Source organism: Gopherus evgoodei, chromosome 9 (assembly GCF_007399415.2).
Source record: "Gopherus evgoodei ecotype Sinaloan lineage chromosome 9, rGopEvg1_v1.p, whole genome shotgun sequence".
Taxonomy (NCBI): Eukaryota; Metazoa; Chordata; order Testudines; family Testudinidae; genus Gopherus; species Gopherus evgoodei.
Genome location: NC_044330.1, coordinates 12,665,364 through 12,688,532, shown reverse-complemented (window position 1 = coordinate 12,688,532; position 23,169 = coordinate 12,665,364).

Sequence of the window (23,169 nt, the reverse complement as noted above, 5' to 3'; positions counted from 1 at the left end):
GCTGGGCTGGGTTGGGTTGTGGCCGGGAAGGGGCACCTCTCCCCTGGCTGTGGCAGGTCTGTCCACAGTCCGGGCTGCCAGTGATGATCTGTGGTTTCGGACTCCCTGTCTGTCACTGCTGGCCTGGAGGAGTGGCAGCGACTGTGGACTCCTTTCTGCCCCTGCCCTGTCACTGGCAGGCAGCCGGTGGCTGAGACGAGCGAGTGCGTGGAGGAGGAGTGGAGAGAAGCCCTGTGCCGACAGGCCTAGAGGAGCGGGAGGGGCTGGAGAGGAGAGAGAGAGGAGCTGGAGCAGTGCAAGTGAAGTGAAGCTAGGCCGGGCCAGCGGGGACCCTTCTGATCGTGGGCCTGCAGCCATATAAACCCTACTGGCGGGCCAGGCTGGGTTTGGGCCGGTGGAGGGGCGCCTCTCCCCGCTGCCGCAAGTCCGGGGCTGGGGAGAGGCATCTCTCTCTGCCACAGCAGTGAGCACCTGCTTGGTGCTTAATAGCTGCTGCGTGGCCATGCAGCTTAGAGGGAACTTAAATGGACCCAGCGCCTACCAGCCTCCCCTGCCCGCACCAATCAGACTTTGGGTGTACAATCAGTAGATCTGACCAGACACAGTCAGGTCCCCTTTTTGACAGGACTTTCCTGTTGAAAACCAGGCACCCGACCACCTAGTCTGGCCTTAAAAACTTCAGGAGTAAAACGGAAAGGTGGAATCTCTCAACTGAGTAAAAAGAACCCACATACTCTGAGTAAACCCACATTGCAGCTGTTCAAAGTGCTAAGGGCCTGGGAGAGTAGAAAATACATTTCTATACAAGATTTACACACCCCTTTCAATCTTCTGGGGGTGAGGGGATTTTCATCATCAAGTAGGGAGAGGGACATGTGGCCCTTAGAAACCAAAAACACCCTTTGGCAAATTTCCCCCTACCCTAGGGATTGCCGTATTCCCCACCTTTTCTGTTGTGATCTCTAATGCCAGGAGTCCGTGTGGAAAAGTTCTCTCAGCCTCCCCTGTCTGATATCTAAATCACCAGACAGAGGGAAGAAACGGTGGGTTATGGGGGCAAGCCAGGCTTTCCAAACTAACTGCTGCCAGGGAGAATGTGGCTGAGAGTGAAACATGATGCTAGTGGGGGAGAGAGAAGAAATCTACCACTTACTCAATGCCCCATGAGCAGAAATTTCAAAGAACTATGTGTTATCAGTCTAGTCTTTGCCATTGCTCTACAAGGCTGGTTGCAGTTAGAATCAGTCGCTTGTGAGGTCAGTGAATGGGTTAGGGCTGACACCATTGGAACTGTCTTGTTACCTGCAAGTTAAGACTTAAAGACACAGAAAAAATTTAGGGTATATGTGATGTCATCAACCTAGATTCTGCATAGTGATGTGGAGATGTTTGTATGATACATATGTATGTTATGATGTCATAATATTGCATCATGACAATTTCATGATGTGGAATGTCAGCTTCACTACATTGTGTCTTATTGACTTTGTCCCCTAGGTCTCTGAAGAGTCCTGGACCTAGATTATATGTGCTGCCGTGTTCTGCAGATTTGACAGTTCCAGAACTGGGCTTATCCTTTGCAATGTGGATCGGCTGTGCTGTAATTTATCTGATGGCCCCTGAATGCAACATGAAGCACGAAGTTAAAATTTCCAGTGCTGTACATGGGGTCTAATGTGAGCCTGCCAAGAGCTGAATCTGGTGTCATTTTTTTTGACCTATAAATCTTTTATCAAAATGAAACACAAAGGGCCTCATACCTAAACAGCTTGTCCTAAAATGAGCCCCCAATATTTGCCACTGCATTCATGTGTGCGCACAGAATTCCCTGCACTGATACATACAAAATCAACACTGGTACATTTTGTACTGTTCCTATGGAGCTCAGATTTTTAAACATGTACATTTCTGTGCACCCAACTCGGCCACGTGCAACTCTTGCAGCTGTTTTTGGTGCAGCCACTCTTGCAGAAAAGCAGTTCATCATTTATGCAAAAACATCTTTTTAGATTGCAAGCTTTTCTTGGGATGGAAACCGTTACTTTAGTTATGTGGTATTTATTGATGAGCAAACTGTCAGTGCCAAATTAATAATAATATACTTAACCAAACTTATCCCTGGTATAAAGCATTGAAGAAATGCTCTCATGTAATATCTGTTTTGCAAGCATAGGAAAAAAAGTCGTCATGCCGACTGGTTTACACACCAGCACAGATGCCAAATCAACCTTCACATTTTTTTATCTTGTTTAGCTTTGGGCACTATGGCTTACTGCTGAGACATGAAAATCATTACAGGTCACTGAAGGACAATGGAACTATTTACACCAGGTAAGGGTCTGACCTGATGCTTCTAATCTTTTTTTGGAAATACCGTTTTTGGAGAATATTATTTCTGAGTATGCTATAACCTTGCCCAGACACAGTCTCTGGCTTGCGCCTACATTCCTAAGCAAGGAATGCAGGATCAGTCCCTTCCTAATACTGCATTGAATTGTAATTCCTTGATTGGCCCTAAGATGGCAGCTCCACACAGATTTATTAGCAAATTGGTTAGGCACAACCTACCTGGCAGTGTCGACACAAAGCAATACTCTGAGACAAACCAGTGTGGAATACATCTGAACACTTAACTACATATTTATAATTAAATGAAGGAAATGGAAAAATGCCATCCAGTTTCTAAGGCTACATCTGGTTCTGTTCTAAAGGTCTCTGTCTCATGCATACCGTAAATATCTTAATCCAAATTTTTATTTTGTTCTCATCTCATCGGGGAAGACAAATGTGTGGCAGAATTCTTTCATGGCACAATTCATCACTGCTCACATTTCATTTTGCAGTTATAGGGTCTTAATATTTCCCAGTTACCTTTCATTTCTTATGTAGGCTCTATGCTTTCTTCCATGCTGCCCCTCATGCAAGGAACCTTCCAATCCAGTGCAAAAGATCCTTCTCTTCTCATTCCAGACTCACCTCTTCAATGAGGCCCGACAAAGTAATCCATGCCATTTGTTTGCCTTCTCCACCCTATTTATAGGGGAGTGAAAGAGAGAAGGGAAAATGTATGACTAGAGGAAGAAGAAAAAAGCACAGAAAACACTGTGACACTATGCCCCATATTCTTCATAGAGATATTGTTATGATATGATAATGGCATAACTATGATGTATTTTATGCAAGATAGGTCATGTAAGATATCATTGAAAAGGTTATGATTCATTGAATATAATTATCTTATTTGTATGCATGTATCATTTTGGTATCTGAAGTTAAGAATATTGTCTATGCATCTATTACAAATGTGTTTACACCTGGGGAACACCCACTAGGCAGAATGCAATCAGTCTAGATGGCTGGCTGGGAAGGGCCATTAGAGAGAACAATAAGTCTTAGAAGATGCTCATCTCCTACCTGGAAGGACACTACGAACAGCCTCCAAGTCATGGTTGCTGTTTCCCTATAGGGGCATGTGACCAAGTCACCTGGTACTGGACTCCATCATAGAATATTAGTGTTTTTCCACTGAAAGGTGTGGGAACCAAGCTTGGAGACAAAGGGTTCCCATCATATGCAAAAGCTATTTAAGGCAGGGGGATGACATCAGCGTGGTTCTTCACCGGCTCTCCAAACAAAGGAGACTCTTGGAAACACTTGAGGAACAAGGACTGAATTGGGGAGAAAGGGCTGAACCCTAGAGGGATTTCTAGCCTGTGAAAGGAATATCTGGGGTTTTAAGATGCAAGCAAGTGCAACCTGCCCTCAAGAATCTCTGCAAACTGCCTGAACCAACAATTAGGGTGAGAATTTGCTACTCATATTCAATTTCTTTAGTATATTAAGCATAGATTGCATTTTTGTTTTATTTGCTAGGTAATCTGCCTTGATTTGTTTGCTATCCCTTATAATCATTTAAATCTATCTTTTGTAGTTAATACATTTGTTTTTGTTGTGTCAAAAACCAGCGTGTGGAAATCATAACTGGGGGACAGGAAGCTGTTGCATATTTTCCTCCACATTGAGGGAGGGGGCAAAGTTCATGAGTTTACACTGTACAGTCCCATGTGCAGTGCAAGATGGTATAATTTGGGTGTACACCCTAAAGGGGGGTGCGTGCATTAGGAACTGGGAGGTGCCTTAGCTGAGCCTTCCCATGAAGAGCTGATTTCAGCATCTGTGTGTAGCTGCAGCTGGGTGTGTCCCTACCTGTATGTGTGCTGGAGGGGGCTTGAGAGACTGTCATAGCAGTACAGTGTAAAGGGAGCCCAGGCTGGTGAGTGAGGTGGGCTCAGTAGCATGGCAGTTCCAGGTGGCACCCTGGGGGAAACCTGTCACACACAAATTCTAAGGTGCCACTTATTCTAGGTCTACTAGTATGTCTTGTCTTGTCTGTGTTTGCCTTTTAAGCTATAAATGCCTTGAATTGTATTTGTGAGCTTTACACAGTGTAGAGACGTGACTAGAGCTTAGCATCTAATAATGCTTCCAAGCTGTGTCTTATTGAGGTCCTAATTATAATTGCTTTACTCTTAAATTTAGTTTTTAGCAATAACCAACCCTATTCGTGTTTGTATAGCACCTGGCGCATTAGGGCCCTGATCTCAGCTGAGGCCTACACTCATGGAATGCAAATAGTGATAATAATCCTATTGTTATTTTTCTTGCCATTTCTCAGTCTTCTACATTGCATGACAAAGCAACGAGATAGTAACACAGTGTATCAATGGCTCTCATTTGTGTCTGATAGATATAGTATCACATCAAGAAATGTTTTCTTCAACTTGAGTTTATTACATTATTTTCTGTTTCAGTGCCCTTTAGCAGAGGTGACAGTTCAACACCACTCAGGGTGTTTTCCATAACAGTGGGATTGGATATTACATCATAAGAAGATAAAAGTGGCCATACTGGTTCAGACCAGAGGTCCATCTAGCCCACTATCCTGTCTTCCAACAGCAGCCAATGCTAGGTGCCCCAGAGGGAATGAACAGAACAGGTAATCATCAAATGATCCGTTCTTTGTCTCAAACAGAGGTTAGGGACACCATCCCTGCTCATCCTGGCTTATAACCATTGATGGAGCTATCCTCCATGAATTTATCTAGTTCTTTCTTGAACCCTGTTATAGTCACTTTTCTTTATGACAGAAGTTCTTTGGATTCTCCTTTTTTCCTTAATCATCTCTCTCCCTCAGAGCTGTATCATCACAATTTCCCTTGCAAGTTGTCATTACCTTTGTAATCTGTTGTGGACTCTCTGATGTTATTTAATAAATGGTAAATTTCCACTTATCATTGAGTTCTTTGCTGTTCTCATCAGCATACATTTCCTATGTCTTCCAGCATTTCTAAATGTCTATTTATTTTAACATATTGATTTCCATACTTTGGTTTCTCCCTTTGTCAGCTGATCTGAAGAAATGTTGAAACCTGCAGAAAAGCATAGAAGTCCCTGACTTCCTGTTCTGGTATATTTTCATCTCAACGATAGACCTTGGATCATAGAATATTAGGGTTGAAAGAGACCTCAGGAGATCATCTAGTCCAATCCCCTGCTCAAAGCAGGACCAACACCAACTAAACAACTGATAGAATGCAGCTAATTTCTTTTTGCAAATAAATTGCGATGAGATTGGGAGTCTAGTAGCTTCTATCAAGTTTGTCCTTCTCCCTGATGTTGACCAGATTGATGTAACAATTATAGACAGCTGACATCATTATATAGTAACTGACCAAAGTATTTCAGTCAATCAAGGTAAAATTTTAACTTTGGAACAATAACTGGTCACCTAATATCACAACCTGGAAGGAGTTTAAACTTGAGGACAGTAATACCCTTTTGTTTTTGAACCTCGGCATAGTCAATTTTGTTGTTGTGTCTGGATAAACTTCACTGCTAGAGTTCTCTATTAAGTTGAAACAAAATATTTGCAAGAGCTTACAGATTACCTGTGCAGAGCTTAATGGGTCTGTGCTTTAATCTTTAGTAAGCCATGTTGGCCCACCCAGGTTCTTCCATTTCAATGTACAACCTGTGCTCCCACTGTAATGCTGCCTTGTCTCTTGGTATTGAATCTGTGATTACTTTATGATCATCACCACCATATCATGTTTGGAGACTACATTCACAATTAACCACAGTTGACTACAGAACTCTTCATTTTCATCACCTGTCATAGCGGAGGAATAGGTCTAAATAATGGTTGGGCTAGCTGGAGTGTTAATTGAAGGAGGCTTTAGGTAAATCACTGTGGGCCAAATATAACCTGTAAGCAAACACAATTCTGTTAACATCAATTGGCCATGCATTACATTGTGGATGTAGTAGAAGCTTTATTTTGAAGTATGTCACTGATTGATATATTTTCTCTCTCTCATCATGCATTATGCCCTATCTTTCAAGGGTGCCAGTTAAGAGAACTTGAGAAAGCTTCTTCTATTCTGTATAGTTTCTTATACCACACTCATCACCATAGAATCTTAATGCCTTCCACTAAACAATATGACTACACATCTGCTACATGTTGTCTGGTCTCATCCTCTTGCAGGAGGTGAAGCAATTGTAATGTAGTGTCCATGTATCATCCCTGAATAGCAATATTTGAGAAATGTGTCACTTGAGCTAGAAGCTGCAATATATCCATTCAATTTAATGATGTTCTAACTTCCAATGCACTCTTCAAACAAAGCATGGTTGTTTTCCAGCTAACCGAAAGAGACGTTCATATCTAACCAGCCAGTATTGTCTTCTTGAGAGATGGTGGTAAAGGATCTTCTAAGAATAAGATAATTAAGTGGCTTGCTAACGGGCCTGAAATTTACCATACTTCTTTGTTTAAAATATCAAGAATGAGACTGGGCTTATATGCAGAACACTGACACTGCCTATGATGGAAAATGGAAATTACTATGAGTTTGTGATGAAATGTAAGTTTTTCTTTCTTACTAATCATTAACGATTCAGTCACATATGAGTACTGCTAATCCTATTTGAGAACAATGAATTATTGGCTACTAGAGCTGGCTGACTAGAACAAAGAGGGACTGATACATATTTTCACGAATAAATGTGGCGAGTTCACTTTGCTTTTAATTGGGGTGGGGATCATATTAATTTGTTTACAGTTGGTCGTGTGATTGTTGGTTTATTTGTGAAAATGTTTGGAAGTCACAAAAGATTAATGAATGATGATTCATTCTAAAATTTATACCAGGACTGTTGTTGGTTATTTTTCTGTTTAACAGTTCCGATCATCCAATCACAGAACAGAAGAACACACATCTGATTTAGGTGATCAGTCAGATGCCAGGAATAAGTAACAATGAATTGTTTGCAAAACACGATAGGAAGACATTTTACACAATTACTAATAAAAAGAACAGGAGTACTTGCGGCACCTTAGAGACAAACAAATTTATTTCAGCATGAGCTTTCGTGAGCTACAGCATCCGAAGAAGTGAGCTGTAGCTCACGAAAGCTCATGCTGAAATAAATTTGTTAGTCTCTAAGGTGCCACAAGTACTCCTGTTCTTTTTGCGGATACAGACTAACACGGCTGCTACTCTGAAACCAACAATTATTAATAATTACCGTAGCGCCTAGGAGCCCTAGTTGTGCTTGGTGCTGTAGAATAAAAAGACGGTCCCTGCTCCAAGGAACTTACAGTTGAAGACAAGAGCCAACAGATGGATACAGACAGGCAAGAGAGTACAATTAAACAGTATAGGTCAGCATGATAGGCAGTGATCTGAGCAGACCAGCAGCCTTAATTTGATTGAATAAAACTATTCAATAAATATTAATTTAAAAAAACCTCAGGCATCATTACAGAAATCAGGATTTATTTGCAAATGCTCCATGATCAGGAAAAAGGCCAAATGTGGTCCTATAAATCAAACAGATGATCCAAAAAAAAAAGAAAAAACCCAGTGAGGTTGCAGATAATTGTAGAACAGTTGGGCTGCATTGCAGAAAAGGCAACAGCCAGGTTTCATGGTGTCTGGCAACATTGCACGTCGAGGACAGGTCTGACTGAACAACCATAACATAAAAATCTAACTTTGCCTGTTCCTCTTGCACTTGTCCCTTCTGCTTTTATTATGTCACAGGTCATTAACAAACAGAAGGAGACAGCTTCCTTTAGCCTTAACTCACTTTGGAGTCTGAAAGCTAAACAAAGTTTCCCTTGCATTTGTTTCATTCTAAGGAAGACACCTTCTCAGCTTTAATTAAAAATCTCTGCTCCCCACCCAAACACCACACATTTCCTGCATGTGTATTAAATAGATTAATTTCCCCTCTGCTTATAGTGCGTTGTAACCAGTTCTATTTATTATGGCATCACTGTTATTACTCTGATGATATAGTGCACTTGAGGGCTTCAGTAATGAACTGTAATAAAAGGCATTACAAGGAAAGGGTACTTTTCTGGCTGCTTGGGGCTTTGTGTGTGTGTGTTGATAGATATGGTTCCTTTCTTACTTTTAAATAAGGAAAGAGGTCTTGAGGGCATCTCAGAATATTAATTAAAAATACTTTCTTTAGACATTCATTCTAACAGTCCTGGGAATGTTAGGAGTCTGATGAACTTGTCAAGCTTGGCTAGTTTTCAGTTGGCTTCCTGTGTCTCATCTGAGCGCAGGTATCCCACAGCTTGCAAATCCTGCTTTTGATTTACAAGGGTTTAAGGTCTCTGATTAAAAAATCAACAATTTTGAAGCAATGCCAACATTTCTTTCTGGTGAATTTTCTTTCTTAGTCACCTATTATGTATTGTAAACTGCTGACAAACCCCCTGCTGTTTTCAGTTCTGCTCATGGTCAAATCTCTTCAACCTGTTTTGTGTTGTAACTCTTTGGGTTTCTTTCAAATGGGCAACTTTATCCTTTTTGCAGTTTAGAATTTAGGGACAATTTCAAAAAATAGCCACCGAAGAGCATGCACAGCAGGCATGGTTGCTGGTGCACACTCTAAGCATGCATGGAGTTGGGTTTGCAGCTTGGGTGCTTGACCTTACAATTTCCATTACATGGAAAAGTGCGCTTAGATACTTAAGCTGTGCACAAACAGTTTTAGAATTTGACCCTTAAAGATTTAGGTTATTGAATAATCAACAGTGTCTGCCTTGTAAAAAGTGCTATTCTCCCCACCCTCCACAAGACTGCTTGAGTACTTTCATTCCAAGGAATCAGGAAATAAAGTACAGTTCTATAGTGTGCCTTGATTCAAGTACAGTTCTATAGTGTGCCTAGAAACAAAACAAATCTTATAAAGCCCTCTGTGATACTGTCTTTCAGCCTATTTCCCTCCTGTCTGTCACATGGTCCGGAAATTCTCACTATTGTCGCAGATGAGATGAACTGATTCCAATGACTAATTCGGGTAGCTTCATGGAAAAGGCAGCTACTGTGCTCCAGGGAATAAGTGTAGCACCATTTTTACACTGTACAGAATACTAGAGACAGATTTGGAATCCTCAGTGACGGTGATTTGATTAGATCATTCTGCATGTAATGCTATTCACACATGTCCCAGAATGGCATCTGAGCATGAAGACTTGTTCTAGAAAATGGCCTGGACAGATAAGGGGTAGTGTTCTGCCATCCCTCTTTCCATTAGTAAAGATGCTCTTTGATCCCATGGTCCAAGAAGGGAGAAGATCTCCAACTCCATGGAAGAGCGCAAACAGCTTCCACCATGGATACCATTGATAAAGTCATCCTGTAAAATGTCACTTTTGCTATGAGTATGTTGTAAGTGATAGGACAAGGAAAGGGTGCTGCAAACCTAGGTGGAGTTCTAATGTCTTTGTCATGGGCTTTGTTGTAGCATCTGACTGAAGTGAATCTATAGAATGTCCTCTCTCCTTCGAGTGCCAAAAACAATAGTGTTTCCCTAATCAAACCCTGAAAGTGTGCCTACTTCAGCCAGACGCATGAGGGACAGAAGGAAAAGGAATCAATCAGTCTATTTTCTTCCCCTTTTGGCTCTCTGCTTCCTAGAACACCTTCCCCCTTGAATCTCACTGCCAGTTTCCCCTAACTGCCAGTTTCCCCGCAGCCATTTAACTGTGAGTGGAGTGGACTTAATTCCACTACCAGAAGCCCTTCCTAAAGCCAGAGAGGAGGGAGGGTTGGCCTCTTCCTTCCCAACATCTGACTGGAGTTTGTACATTCATCACATTAACCTCCATGGAAAATAGAGTGACCTGCATCGCACCACTTACCTGGTGCTATACAGTGTGTTCAAGACAGAGCTGAAGCCTAGTGGGGAAGGGGATGAGGAATGCATTATCCCAGCATCACTATATAGGCTTTGTGTGGCTGGAGCTTTCTGCTGAATTATCCAGCACAAGACAAAGTACTCTGTTTTTAAATCCCTGTTGCTTTTGTGATCTAAGGATGCATTCCCTGGTACAAAGTCTGCTTTTCAGATTAGCAAACACCTCAGGCTTTCAGTTGATGTATGGCTTATTTTTCCAGGGTGACTAACTTAAAAAAAATCCAGACAACATAAATAACCATATTCTAGGTAGGACCTTCCAATAATTTCAGATCAGAGCCAAGGAAAGGCCACCTCTCCTATGTAAGAACAACAGGCGGCAGCTGTGAGAGGAGGCTTTTTGGTGGGTTTTTTTTTAATCTACAGTATGTAGGTACTTATATGATCCCCATCATTATGGTATCTGATCCTCTCACAGCCATCAATCCATCTGGGAGAAGTAGTAGCTCCATTTCACAGATGGGGAACTGAGGCACAGAAAGATGCCTGGAGCCAGCAAACCACTTAAGCACCTTGCAGAATCAGCCACTAAGTGGCCATGGTCACGTGGGAATCCTGTTGCAGAATCATAAGGTGAACCCCTGGCTTCTAGTCTAGTGCCTTAACCATAAAACCATCCTTTCTCTGAAAGATATCACATGCCAGAGCTGCAAGGAACCATTCCAAAAGCAGTGTCTGGTGTCAGGGTTGTGTGGCCTTGGTGTTTAAGGCCTGCCCTTCGAAGTGTCGACTGCCTTCTGGAGGCTGCCCCGCACCCTCAACCTCCAACAACTTCAATGGGAGTTTGGGATGACCAGTGCCTTAGGCTAGCTGATGTCTGTATGAGAGGAAGTGCAGGGGGTCAAAAGCATCTGGTATACGGGCTCGTGTTAATGCTGTTTTTGCAAACATGTTGGGCTTGATTCTGATCTTCCATCTTTACACTGGTGTCACTCCATGGCCTCGATCCAATGCTTCGCTAAAAGGCTTTTATGGTGTTCGGGGAGTGAAAAGGGGATGTAGAGGCAGCAGCTGTCTTCTGAGGAACACTGAGCATAAAGGGGCTTCCCAACAGGTAGCGAAATGGCTCTAGCCTGGCTCCCATTGTAGGTAGGCTCTGAGAGGGGGCAGGCGGGGAAGTAAGGGAATAGGGCAAAGCAACTCTGTAATCCAGCTACTCCTGGCTGCCCATGGCCCTAGAAGCTGCTCTAACATATGCCAGGAGCAAGGCAGGCCCCCTGCCATGCCCAGAACATCAGAGGAGCTCAGTGTCACACTCCATACTGTGTTGAGTGCATCTCAGGTAGAAAGGAGAATTGGGCCTATAGGCGCCAACTTACTAAGATCCCAGGAGATGCTTGACCTCTGCTCTACTCCAGGCGCCGCTCCCACTCCATCACTTCCCCCTAAGCCCCCAGCCTACCCCCATTCCCCTCTTCCCACCCCTCCCCCACCTCTTCTTGCCTCCACTCCTCGCCCTGCCCCCAGCACCTCCTACATGCTGCACGGGAGGCCCTCGGAGGGGGAGGGAGGAGCTGATCAGCCAGGCCATTGGTGGGCGGTGCTGATCCGTGGGGCCTATTTTTTCTCCGTGGGTGCTTCAGCCCCAGAGCGCCCACGGAGTCAGTGCCTATGATTGGGCCCATTGCCTTCAACAGTGTTCCACCATTGCAAACGAGAGCAGAATTGGGCCAGCTGCGCTCCTATTTGTTGAGAAAACAGGGGCAGAGTCTGAATCTGGACATGTGTCTTAAAAAACTAGTTTCCTTTGGGTAACCATGACAACACATAGTCCTGCTTTTTTGTGGATTATTAGCCCCCTATTATTTAATCACTACAGCCAGAGATAGGTCCCACTATCTTAAAGGCTCATTAATAAATTACCTGCTCTTGGACTGAGTGAATCTATTCCTTCAATAAGCAGTGAAACAGCAGAAATGAGAACAAAATAATATTATCCTTTCACATGGCTCTTCTTAGCTTTGTAAACTGGTCCCATAACACTTTCAAAGGAGCAAGAGTATGATTTGGCTCTAAGTCTGTTTTATGTAACATCCAATTTATTTGTTTTCCCCTATTTTAAAGGTTTATTAACAAGGAAGGAGAAAAACTTCTGTAGAAATTTAGATGGTGAGAAAATGTAGAGACGGTTCTGAGTCCCTTTGAGCTATTCATGGAGAATTGCATAACAATTGTCATGGGGTTGCTAGGTTTTACCACGTCCCTGCACTGTGTTAAATATTAACAGTACTCGTACTTTCAGTGGTATTGTTCAAGAGCCTGGATACTGCTCAGCCAATCACAGCCAGGTGGGTTTCCATGGAAGCAATATCACTGATTCATTTCATTCACAATGAAATCCATGCAGCGCTTGGCTAAATTGATCTATAAAAATGAACCATGTAAAACTGAAGCAAAACATTTATTGACGTTTATTCTATGCTATCTGTGCGTGTCTGCTTTTTTTCCTTAAAAGTAACCTTTCCAAATGCATACATATTTTGCCTTCCGTGGCAGCTGTGCAAAACCACATGGTGCTTTTTAACCCTGGTGTCACCGGCTTCGAATAGATGTCTGTAAGACTGAATTAATTCTGCAAAATGTTATTTCCTAAACTGAGTGTATCTCTCCTTTTCCTTGTCTCAGTAGTGCATTTCCCATTGTAACCTTTCAGCTTCAGACTTAGAGTTCCTTATTGCGGCTTGATGGAGTCCATTTTTATCATGTGGAGTCATAAGACCAGTTTATATCAGCCTTGGATGCAGGCGTATTTCATTTGCTGCTGCTGTTGTTCTTTTGATGATGGCAGCACTAGATTCCAGAGATCGGGCATATTCAATTTGCATGTCCTCAATCACACTTTTCTCAAGTCTTTAATTAAGCTAAGTAGGATATTTGATTCAAGTACTAATTTGAAATGACCACTCTAAAATACATAGGATATTTATGGCTCTGTGACATTTGCATAGTCAGGCTTCAGCACCTTATTGATGGGCTTGTGTGGGTAATAAAATGACTGCTGCCAACATCTATCCCCTTTTAATCTATAGCACCAAATGTGATTAGCCAAAAATACCATATCTAAGGAGATGGTGTTTCTGGGAATGGGAATAAGCATACAGTGGATATGGTGCCATCCTTTAAGTAATGAAAAAGTAGAAAGGGCGTATCCCACCCTGGGAATCAGGGTGACCAAGATCCATTCCTGTGTGCCCTTGTAAAATAATTAAAATATTACTACACATTAACATGCTGTAAAGCCTTTCATACCAAGAGATCCCAAAGTGCTTTTCAACTCTTTACATACCACTGGAATGGAAACTAACCAGCACACAGCACAATAATGCAGAGAAGGGATATTTTGTCCAGGGACACTAGGCCAAATTACTCTTTCAAAAATAACAGTGGTCTCTTTGATGCCCAGGTTGAGCAGAGATTACCTTAATTTTTCACACACAATTAATTGCAAGGCCTCAGGAGGTTGTAGAACCGCAATAAGCAGGATAAGATTTGAACCTTTGATTCCAAGGAGCGGAAGCATTTCAAAGGTGAAGTTGAGACCATTCAGCCAGCCTTTTTTGCCAGTTTCCTCTCATAACAGCATTGTGAGACTTAACTATTTAGGGAAAAGCCTAGCTTTACCAGTGTGAGGTGTGCTGGAGCCGGGAGGAACATGGTAGTAACACTGAGCACAGGGTCCCTGTGTCATCCTGTCTGAGCATGCAAAAAGGCCCAGGGACACAGCATTACCTACCACTCCCAACAGCTATTATAAGCTGCAGCAAGGTCTGCTTAGGTTCCCATTGCCTATTGCAAACTGCAGGACAGTAGTGTGTGGGCCATAGCCCAGCCTAGATGACTGGGGTACATGGAATGCCACAGTCACACTTCCCAGTTCCTCCACACGTGCTTGAGGCTCAGGGCAGTGCTTAGATCCATCCGAAGCCAGACTATTGCACAAATGTATCAAGTGGGGGAAAAAAGGCTTCTTGAGTCCTCTTCCACTTCTGTTGCACCCATACAAGGCAGGGCCCTTACAAGCCCTTCACATTGGTCAACGGTGTTGAGGTCCCAGATGGGAGGCACTTCAGAGGAATATTTTAAAATAATAAAATACTTCCTTCGAGGGTTTGATCCTATGAAATGCTGAGAACCTAAAATCCTATGGCCAGCCAGATGAGAGAGTGCTGTTCAGGATCAAGCCACGGATACATGATAATATCATTGTACCAGTGCATTGTTTGAAACATCTTATTCATGGAAACAGTTATTGGTTCTATTTTTTAAATGTAACCAGGAGGGTGTAAACAAGTGAAAGGCCGTGCCCTCTTGGCCAGTCGTTGGCCTGTCAGCATTTGATTCAACTTAGACTGTGTTTGTGCTTCTGTGGCATGGCCCAGACACTGTTTTGAAGGGTTGTATAGTGACACAAAAGGGTGCCTGCACACAGCTTAATGAACGAAGCATCCAGAGCCTTTCCAGTGCATCCCTCATAATCTAGCCCAGTTTTAGCTCACGGAGGCCCATTTGTGATGTGGGGAGTTCAAATGGATTCATTATAATCCAGGTAATTTGCAGAGAATGCCAAAGGGACAAAAGAATGATTTACATAGCCCCCATTATTACCATGCATAGTCTGTTACTGATCCCAGCCTACACTCTGGAGTTTTCCTTGAACCTTTCAAAGCAAACAGAAGAGGGTTAGTTATGTATTTTTACTAGGATGACCATATTTCCCTATGTTGAATACGAGACACCTGGTAAAATTACTTGTATTCAAGTGAGTTCAATGACAATCAAGCCAAACTATGCAGTACAAACATTCAAATTAACATCAAGTTGACTGAGCCCTCGTGAAAAAGAAATACTGTATAATTGGATTCTTTTTATTTACCTTCTTATCTTTAAGGCTTTAGGGTTGACACAGGGACAGGTGACACACACTGCCATCCACCTCTCTCATACGGGGGCAGCGGGGCTGACTGACCGACTCAAGCCTCTCTGGCTGGCCCTCTCCACCCTCCATACCTGTCTGGGCCCCTGGGACAGACCCCCCCCTCTCCTGGTACTACATTTTCCCAAGGCAACATGTTTGGGGATGGGGCCCTGCTGGCCGAGAGCCAGCATGCAGCAGGGGCTATGCAGATGGACCAGCAGGGTGAGTGGCCAGCCCCATACGTTGCAACTTTGCCCTGCTACCAGCCTTGCGCACCCACCCCCATCTTTGGCCACTGGACCCAAGCTGGTGGGCGGGCAGCTGGTGAGCAGAGATCTGGCCATCAGCAGGAACCACCAGTACTGATGGGGGCAGACAGAAAATATGGGACAACTTGCCCATTTTTAAAAGAAAAAGTTGGGACACCTGCGGGAGGGCATAAATATTGGAATGTCTCTTTAAAAACAGGACATCTGGTCACCCTAATTGTTAATATTGGGAACGTGCCAAGGCAAATATTTCCCAGTTGGCTGCTCCTTCCTCTCCAAATGCTGGGGTGTTTCCCCCATACCTGAAAAGGAAGGGAAAAAATATCCTTTAAAGTCCAGAAAGTCACACATTAAAACAAAGAGAACCTTGAGGACTTGCCTATTCTGTGTCAGTCATTAGCCAGGCATATGGCTCTGGGGGCCCAGCTTCTCCAGACTGGCAGAGCTGTGCTCAGCACAAGCCTAGGTGAAAGAGGGGCAATGGCTCTTAATCCAGTATTCCTTCCCCTTATCCCTGTTTATGGGGTGCTGTCCCAGTCTCCGTTACAATATAGGTTACTCTATTTAGCCCCAGCTGCCAATGACACACAGATGCTGTTCTAGCAGGGCACAGGCATGCAATCCCCTTGCTATGCTGCTAGGTGCATGGCCACACCCTCTGCTGCAAGTTTTGTTTAGTGTGTTTGTAGAATTTCAACTCACTGCTCACATATATATAATCACATACCCAGAGGCTCGAAATCTTCACTTCCATTGTTTAACGTAACCATCCCCCCCCCCCCCCCCGCAACACAAACATCTTCTCACTCTGTTATTCCCTGTGAGCTTGATTGCAGCTTCAAGCCACAGCCCATGTAGGCCTCACTTCCACAGGCATCCCCAGGAGGAATTCTAGTTGACACACAGAATTCCTTAGTGAGGCTTCTTGCTGGAGCACACCCCTGCTCCTTCCCGTGACTGGCAGCTGCATTAGCCAGTGGGTGATGGACAGGGCTATGGCCCTATACTTACCACTCCTCCCAGTACAGGGAGGCTAGCGCCCTGGTACCATGAAGCAGCAACTTGGCAGGGACACAGATGTGGCTGTGAGGGGAATGCTTATTGCGTGCTGGTGGGCAGGCCAGCCCATAAGAAACTAAGCCAAGTTACACTAGCTCTTACCTACTCTGGAGTTTCATTTAAACTGGTACAATGTTGTTTGAAGTATCTGATCCGGCGCCTGTATAGGGTGAGAACTGGTAGCAAAACCACTATTGTGATGGGGAAAGGAAGCTGGGCCTAGTCTTCAGGCATAAAAAGAGAGAAGACAGTGCAACATTCAGGCTTTATTCCTTCCTCCACATATACTGTCCTCTATCAGGCTGAGATGCTGCAGCAGCGGGACTTAGCCTCCCTCACTGTTTCCTGAATGTTTACAGAAAGAGGCTGACATCAGCTGTCATTTTCTTCAAGTGGCCAGAGTGCTATGGTGACTAAGCATTGGTGTTGCGATCTCGCCAGGGAGGGACAATCCATTTCCCAAAGAGTCCAGCTATCACCTTACTTGGAGAGGTAAATGTTTCTAGTAATGAAAAAGGATTTGCCTCCGAGTTATTGGGATGAGGTGAGGGCTGGATTCCCCAGAGGTTAGCTGGTTAATGATTTGATTTAGACTCTGAGAAATGTGCACTGTGTGATGCAACGATTTTGCAGTCACAGTTCAGATAACACCAGCGCTTCTGTCTCCTTTCCCCTCTGCCTGCTGGTGTGATATTGCTGCTTTCCTCACTCCCCTACACCAGTGAGGCTGCCTAATTGACATTTCCTGTCCTGCAGCATCTGTAACAGAGATCTCAACGTCTTCTAATGCAGCATGGCAACTCAGTCAAGCAGCCTGGGGCCTTGTTTCTAGGGGGCAGAAAGCCCCATGTTAAACATACTAACTGTGATATTGCCCTGAGGATGCACAAGGACATTCATGTTTAAACATGTAGGCTGACTGCAGTTATGAATGTGTTTTTGGGCTAGACTGTGGTCAGTGACTAGCTAACACGTTTAAACACGATTGTCCTTGTCCATGCTTTGAGCAGGGGTTTGGGCTAGATGACCTCCTGAGTCTCTTCCAACCCTGATATTCTATGATTCTATGCTAAGGGAAAAGCCATTCCTGACATCACATTAGGAGGGGTCCAGGCTTGTGGGAGGCCATGGCCAGTTGCTCTTTTTCATGTTTAATGGCAAAAGGCCTGTTCCTGCAAAGTGAGGAGATCCCTCACCCTGTGCTCAATGAGAGTTCTGGGCCTCTACAGGGGAAGCTCAGCAGGACAAAGGACTGTCACTGGGCCCAAAGTTACGTGGGAACATCCTATTTCCTGGGCTAGCCCTTGAAAACAAGCACATTATCAGGCTGTTTTGTCCCCGCATGTTCTCAGTCCTTCCAGATTTAACATGGCATTTGCTATGGCTGAGCATGGGGTTTATATTTGAGACAAGAAGCAGCAAAATACAAGGTATCAGGTCTAATTCCACTCCTGGCAGAGTCAATAAAGTCCCTCTGGATTTACACCAGTGTGTCTGAGAGCAGAATCTGGCCCATTTCCTTTAGATTACACCTCATTTAGGAGCTCACCCTCTAGGAGATCAAGAATCATTATCCAGACAGACACAGAGTTTATAACTCTTCATCACACAATACATTTTTGTGAGGTGTTGATGAATTCTTTCCAAGCTTGGGCTTTAATAGACACTGTGTCCTTTTCTACAGAACCTTGGGATAATAATAGCTGCCCAGGGAGGGGAGGCTGGCTGCCTGCCCGGCAGATAAGAAGTCTTGTCTGTCCCACTGTAAATATCTAACCCTACTTAGACAGCCTTTTATATGCTGCTCTGTGCAGAGCCAGCATGCATGGAATGAATGCAATACATGTGAAAAGCCCAGGAAGGATAGAGGGGGGTAAGCAAAGGCAAGGCTGCTGAAGGTGAGGATTTAGCAATGCTTTCTGACAGCAGCCTGTGTGTGAAGTTGGGGGGAAATATTTGAGCTCTCAGTACAGGAGGCTGTAAAAATCTGAAAACAAACGAACATCTCCTTCTCTCCATTTCTCTAAGAGGCAGCATCGCCACCTCACCTGCACCCTCCCTTGTGCAACCTGCCGCAGCACAATACAGTCCCTTTTGGAGAAGGCTCTGTGTCTTTCCTTTTAATCACAGAGTCTCCCTGCGGCTTTTGAGCTGCACGGGAGCGGAGCAGACATCTCGTATTTGTATGGGTGAATTCAGAACCGTTTAGGAAGATCGTCGCCCTTTGATGGCTTCTGCATTGCATGGTCTTTCCTGGACTGAGCACAGTGCTCAATGCTGCTATTTGAAATAACGGGGTTTATCTTTCATGTGGGTGAAAGTTGAGGTTGAAAGGTAATTATAAAATGGCTATGTAAGATCTGGAGCAGTGCTTCTGACAAGAACATATGATTCGCCATTGTTTTTATTAATTATATTAAAGTAAAGCCTGATGGACCCAACCAAGATTGAGGCCCAGTTGCATTAGGTACTGTTTAGACACATAGTAAGAAGCAGTTCTTGCCTTGAAGATCTTACAGTCTAGACAAGACAGACAAAGAAGTATTCCTATTGCCCAAGGTCACCTGCTAGTCTGTAGATCACGGATCAGCAACCTTTGGCACGCAGATCGCCAGGGTAAGCACCCTGGCGGGCCAGGCCAGTTTGTTTACCTGCCGCGTCCGCCGGTTTGGCTGATCGTGGCTCCCACTGGCTGCAGTTTGCCACTCTAGGCCAATGGGGGTGGCGGGAAGTGGCGGCCAGCACATCCCTCGGCCTGCACCACTTCCTGAAACCCCCATTGGCCTGGGACAGCAAACCATGGCCAGTGGGAGAAGCGATCGGCCAAACCCTTGGATGTGGCAGGTAAATAAACCGGCCCGGCCTGCCAGCGTGCTTATCCTGGCAAGCCATATGCCAAAGGTTGCCGGTCCCTGATGTAGATCAACCAAGAATGGAATCTAGAATATCTGAGCAGACTCCTGCACCAGGGGGATGGGATAACACAGGGCCCAGCTGGGGCCACCCCTCTCCCCAGTACCCAAAACTATGCAGAGGAGACCCCCCTCTGCCTCACTTTGTGGGCACTAGGACACAGGTGGTTCCTCCCTTCGCTAGCCCCAGTCCTAGGAGTTCCAGGAGCAGTAGATAGCACAGGTGAAGAGCATTGTCACCGGGAGGCATGGAGAACATGGAGGGAATATGGAGGCAATGCTGAGGTAATAAGGCCTTCCACGTAGATAGCTCTGAGCCTCCAGCAGCTACCTGGGTATCCACAAAGATTTCAGATGATTCTCTTGGCTTGAAAACACACCCCACTCATTCAGAAGGTGAGCAAGAAGGAGAAGGTGGTGGAAGCATTTGGGGAATACCCTCTGCGGCAGTTTTCCTCTGCCTTCCATGGGCTTCCATGCAGGAGGGGGCAATCTACCCCAGTGTTATTACAGTATCAGAGGAGTAGCCGTGTTAGTCTGGATCTGTAAAAGCAGCAAAGAGTCCTGTGGCACCTTATAGACTAACAGACATATTTGAACATGAGCTTTCGTGGGTGAGTACCCACTTTGTTGGATGCATGTGTTATTACAGTTACACTTAGTATCCCACCAGTGCCACAAAGAGATGCTGTGGTGCATAGGGAGAGCCTATCTCTGTTTTTGATGCTATCCTCTTTATATGCAGCCCATGAAGACAATATGGGTTTTTCGGTTTGCTTTTTGTATTGTATTGAAAGCTCTGTTATAATTTACTGTCCACTTTCATGCTGGGTCTTCCACACTAATACTGTTGTCAAGGAACTGTATTTTTCCAGGCAGGACATTGTCAATTCCATGGTCAATGACACACTGAAACGCTGCTTTGATCACATTTATCCCTCCAGCCATTTCTCTTGTTCAGTCTTTCTTGAGTTACAGCCTTCCCCAACACCCAGCTCAAATTGATAAACGTGACCTGTTCTGGCCTGTTCTCAGGATATAAACGATATTGTTCAAGTGTTTAATGATACCTTAATAAAGATCCCAGATGTAGCTGCTTCTCCTTTAACCTTATTATTCTTTCCTTCAGGCTACTCACCCCATTAGAATGTTGAATTAAGGGCTATGAAAATGGAGGGAATTTCCTAGAGAAGGAAAAAACCTAGGGCAGTTTTGGATTTGCAAAGCTTAAACCAAAACCCAGGTTCATCTGGATGCAGGTTCCAGTGTCCCCAACCCCCCGAAGTGAGTTTGGTATAAACTAAAAATAAATCCAGCTGGTCCGTATCCCAAAGTTTATTTGGCTTAGGTATGGACCCATCACTAAGTATAAATGGCCCATCTCTTGAGTCATATTGGTGAAATTCCAGCCCTCAGGTACATTCATGAAAGATGAGAGCTCCACATGAGTATTTCTAACAGAGCCATAGTTTCAGCTTGACTGTTTTATTATTTGGAAAGAATAAATAATGGCAAAGGAAAAAGGATGGCACTCTTAAAGCTATAAATAGGGTGCTAAATGAAGGTGCAATATCTCTGTGGCAGAAGTAGCTGGATTGCACACCCAGAACTGCAGTGATTTTTGTTTAATGAACTTAAGTGTTTTGCAGACCAGTTATTTTCCTGTTTTTATTTTCTCTCTTTTTATTTTTGGATTCCCAAGGATGATCCATCTGTGGCAAGGTAATAGTCAATTGGAAGGGAATTACTGGTTTTTCCAAGTTGCTAACTTTTGTTCAGGTCAGGATGTGAATGAAATTGATCAACATGCTAACCAACTTTTCAGCACACAGGCTCTGTATTGTACATAGATTCTTAATGGCCGCCCATAAACATTAGCTCAAGGTATTTTGAGTACATTTAACTAGTAGTTCGGGAGGCTGGATTCTGGAAGTTGTTGGGCACCTCCCCTTAAAGTCACTGGGAGATGAGGATGGTGAGAAACTTGCAGGATCAGACCAGTGTATCATCACCAGCGCAGTCTCAAAAAACCATTGTTGTTATGATACCAGCTTTCCAGCTGTATCAGTCTCAGATTTGTTCTTCCTCACCACAGACCCAATGCTGTGCCATGCATAGTCTTATATCTTGAACCTAGGTGAGACATTATCTGATTAAAATATGACCATTTAGATCATTGTTGCAACCACAGTTATATATTTGCAACAAATCTTGTACAAAGGTTGTCAACTAAGGTCTATGAAATGGTTATGATTTGCTGAATATGTTTATGCTATTTGTATGCATGTATCATTTTTGTATTTGGTTCTATACTTGTATTTCAAATGTTTGCTCCTGTGGTAATGCCCACCAGGTATTTAGCTTGCACTTCTTGAAGGGATTATTCAAATTAAGTAGCTCATCAAGAAACATTTCAAAGAATCATAGAAGATTAGGATTGGAAGAGACCTCAGGAGGTCATCTAGTCCAATCCCCTGCTCAAAGCAGGACCAATCCCATCTAAATCATTCCAGCCAGGATTTTGTCAAGCTGGGCCTTAAAAACCTCTAAGGATGGAGATTCTACCACCTCCCTAGGTAACCCATTCTAGTGCTTCCCCACCCTCCTAGTGAAATAGTTTTTCCTAATATCCAACCTAGACTTCCACCTACTGCAACTTGAGACCACTGCTTCTTCTTCTGTTATCTACCACCACTGAGAACAGTCTAGATCCATCCTCTTTGGAACCCCCCTTCAGGTAGTTGAAGGCTGCTATCAAATCCCCCTTCACTCTTCTTTTTCTGCAGACTAAATAAGCCCAGTTCCCTCAGCCTCTCCTCATAAGTCATGTGCCCCAGCACCCTAATCATTTTCATTGTCCTCTGCTGGACTCTCTTCAATTTGTTCAAATCCTTTCTGTAATGGGGGGCCGAAAGCTGGATTCAATAGTCCAGATGTGGCCTCACCAGTGCTGAATAGAGAGGAATAATCACTTCCCTTGATCTGCTGGCAGTGCTCCTACTAATGCAGCCCAATATGCCATTAGCCTTCTTGGCAATGAGGGCACACTGTTGACTCGTATCCAGCTTCTTGTCCACTGTAATCACCAGGTCCTTTTCTTCAGAACTGCCGCTTAGCCAGTCGGTCCCCAGCCTATAGCAGTGCATGGGATTCTTCTATCCTAAGTGCAGGACTCTGCACTTGTCCTTGTTGAACCTCATCAGATTTATTTTGGCCCAATCCTCCAATTTCTTTAGGTCATTCTGGACCCTATGCCTATCCTCCAGCATATCCACCTCTCCCCCCTATCTTAGTGTCATCTGAAAACTTGCTGAAGGTGCAATCCATCCCATTATCCAGATCATTAATAAAGAAGTTATAAAAGGCCTTAAGTATCAGAGGGGTAGCCGTGTTAGTCTGGATCTGTAAAAGAAGCAAAGAATCCTGTGGCACCTTATAAATTAACAGACGTTTTGGAGCATGAGCTTTCGTGGATACATGCATCCGACGAAGTGGGTATTCACCCACGAAAGCTCATGCTCCAAAACGTCTGTTAGTCTGTAAGGTGCCACAGGATTCTTTGCTTCATAAAAGGCCTTGGAAACCTCTCCATTTTGCCTCTTTCCTGCTCAAACCTCTGAACTATGAACTTATACTAATGGGAGCATTCTAACCAAAGGACTGAGACCTTCCAATGATTTGGAAGCAACTAGAGACTTGACTTAATCCAACAGTTTATTCCATCACTGCTACA